The sequence below is a fragment of the Ornithorhynchus anatinus genome, chromosome X5 (genome assembly GCF_004115215.2).
Source record: "Ornithorhynchus anatinus isolate Pmale09 chromosome X5, mOrnAna1.pri.v4, whole genome shotgun sequence".
NCBI classification, from domain to species: domain Eukaryota; kingdom Metazoa; phylum Chordata; class Mammalia; order Monotremata; family Ornithorhynchidae; genus Ornithorhynchus; species Ornithorhynchus anatinus.
Genome location: NC_041753.1, coordinates 56,241,693 through 56,244,876, shown reverse-complemented (window position 1 = coordinate 56,244,876; position 3,184 = coordinate 56,241,693). Strand labels below are relative to the sequence as shown.

Here is a 3,184-nt window from a genome sequence, read left to right as displayed (position 1 = left end):
GATTGGTGACATCTCTGAAGAAGATTGAAATTGGGTACATAACCTCAATCTTCTTCAGACATGTCACCAATCCATAGTGATGTGTTAATTCTGAAACATAATTAATAATTGTCCTGTGTGTGCACTTCCAGGGAACATTCGTCAGCAAATCAATCAAGCTATCAGTCAATCGTACTTATTGTACTGTACTGTACTATCTCCCCCCTCTCAGAATCACACCTGGAGAGTTTCCAGTACTCTCCCAGTCTTGCCTACGGGAGGGAGAGTCAAGCAGAGGCATACCCCTTCCATTCCTAGCTTGGGCAGTGGCTAGAGAGTGGAAGGCAATCTGCTACAAGTCAAAACTCACCTGTGCTGGGCAGCAGCTGCATGGGAGAGAGTCGAGGGTGGAGACTCAAGTTTACCATGTGGAAGAAGGCAATGGTAAACCACTTCTGTATTTTGACCACGAAAACTCTATGGATACCCTACCAAAATGATTGCAGATAGAGGTGGGGCATTCTGGGAGAGGTGTGTCCATAGTGTCTCTATGGGTCAGAAACAACTCGACAGCATAAGACAACAAGATAAATGTACTAAGCACTTTGGAGGGTATAATGTAACAATATAACAGACATGTTACCTGTCCACAACAAGCCTACAGTTTAGAGGGGGAGACATTAATATAAATAAATTATATGTATGTATATGTATATGTATAAATTATATGTAAATATGTATGTATGTATGTATTATATGCTGTGGGCTAGGAGTGGGGACGAATAAAGGGAGCAAGGTAGGTTGATGCAGAAGGGAGTGGAAGAAAAGGAGAAAAGGGCTTAGTCAGGGAAGGCCTCTTGGATGAGATGTGCCTTCAATAAAGCTTTGAAGGAGGAGAGAGTAATTGTCTATAGGGTATGAAGAGGGAGGGCATTCCAATCCAGAGGCATGACGTGGGCGATAGGTCAGTGGCAAGATAGACGAGGTTGAGGTACAGTGAGTAAATTGGCATTAGAGGGGCAGAATGTGCAGACTGGGTTGTAGTAGGAGAGCAGTGAGGTGAGGTAGGAGGCGGCAAGGTGAATCAGTGCTTTAAAGCCGATGGTGAGGAGTTTCTGTTTGATGTAGAGGTGGATGGGCAACCACTGGAGGTTCTTGAGGAGTGGGGAAACGTGGACTGAGCATTTTTATAGAAAAATGATCCAGACAGCAGAGGGAAGTATGGATTGGAGTGGGAAGAGACAGAAGGCAGGGAGAACAGCAAGGAGACTGATACAGTGATCAAGGCGGGATAAGATAAGTGCTTGGATTAACATGACAGCAGTTTGGATGGAGAAGAAAGGGCGTATTTTAGTAATATTGTGAAGGTTGAACCGGTAGGATTTAGTTATAGAATGAGTATGTGGGTTGAATGAGAGACAGCAGTCAAGGATAATGCCAAGGTTATGGAGTTGTGAGACAAGAAGAATGGTGGTGATGAGAAAGGAGTTCTGTTTCGAACATGTTAAGTTTGAGGTGACAGCAGGACATCCAAGTAGAGATGTCTTGAAGGCAGGAGGAGATGCAAAACTGCAGAGAGGCAGCACGATCAGGACTGGAGATGTAGATTAGGGAATCATCCACACAGAGGTGGTAGTTGAAGCAATGTAAGTGAGTGTGTTCTCCAAGGTAGAGTGTGTAGATGCAGAACAGAAGGGAACCCAGAATGGAACCTTGAGGAACACCCACAGTCAAGGGGTGGGAGGCAGAGGAAAAGCCTGCAAAAGAGCAAAAAGCAACTTCTGAATAATTGCCTCAAGAATTTTAATGATGCCCAAAGCCTGCTGAATGGAAAATGTTTCCTGGAAAACAGGAAACATACTCTCATACCAGCTTAAGGATTTATTATTGGGTTCTCAAGACTGGGCCAAATACATAATCTAATGGCTCCTTCTCCTCCCCCTTTAAACTTGGTCACCTCTTCCCTATACTGCAAAAAAAACCACCCCTCTGGATCCTACTGCACCCTCCACTTTGTCTCCCTCCCCCTAAGACTGTGAGCCCTCCCACCTTTTTAACAGTATTTGTTAAGCACTTACTATGTGTCAGGCACTGTACTAAGCACTGCAGTAGGTACGAGTTACTCTGTTTGGACATAGTCCATGATCTAAATGGGGCTCACAGTCTTACTCTCCTTTTGACAGATGAGGTAACTGAGGCACAAGGAATTAAGTGATTTGACAAGGTCATACAGCAGACAAGTGACAGAGCTGGGATTAGAACCCGGATCCTTCCTTATTCCCAGCCCCATGATCTATCCACTAGGCCACACTCCTTCTCATGGTAAGTGCTTATCTGATACCACGATTATTATTAAATAAACTTTTTTCACGTATTAACATCCTTCATTTAGATCTAGAGCTCGGGTGGAAAAATACGGTCCACTGGATGGCTCTGACCCACTAATTGATTCACTTTGGCAGGGATTTGAGTGGATTACCTATCTTGGAAGTTACGCCATCAGAAATGGTTTAGCATTCTTAATGATTTTAACTCTAGTGACTACTTCTTCAAAAGTTGAATCAAGGTTCTCTCTTCATCAATCAACCAATCAATCAATACTATTTACTGAGCGCATACTGTGTGCAGAGTACGCTGAGCACTTGGGAGAGTACAGTACAACAGAGTTGATAGACATGTCCCCTGCCCACCAGGAGCTTAAAATCTAGTGCTTCGTCTTTGTGGGTTGGAAATACAGTCAAAAGCTCTCTGAACTGTTGTTTCCCTCTCCCTAAAATTCATTCTTTGCCTAGGATGTGTGGAAGCCATTTACATTCTCCAGTGGTGTTGCGACAGTGTAGATGGGTCAGTATGGACTTCTAGGATTCATACAAGTCCTTGGTTGGTAACTCTGGATTTCTTCCATTTTGGCATCTCGTTCCTTTGATTACAAATGTTCCTTTGATTATTATTATGATATTTGTTAAGCGCTTACTATGTGCCAGGCACTGTTTTAAGTGCTGAGGTAGATACAAGGTAATCAGGTCTTCCCCATGGGGCTCACAGTCTTAATCCCCATTTTACAGATGAGGTAACTGAGGCACAGAGAAGTTAAGTGACTTGCCCAAAGTCTCACAGCAGACAAGTGGCAGAGCTGGGATTAGAACCCGAGTCCTCTGACTTCCCAAGCCTGGGCTCTTTCCACTAAACCACGCTGCTGGGCATC

General features: G+C 44.0%; 1 non-coding gene across 1 annotated transcript; it reads left to right on the top strand.

The window, feature by feature from the left end:
- Positions 1 to 201: 201 nt before the first annotated feature.
- LOC114808268 lies at positions 202 to 339 on the top strand. The gene has a single exon (XR_003756114.1). It is a non-coding gene; the product is annotated as a small nucleolar RNA SNORA7 (small nucleolar RNA).
- Positions 340 to 3,184: the final 2,845 nt, after the last annotated feature.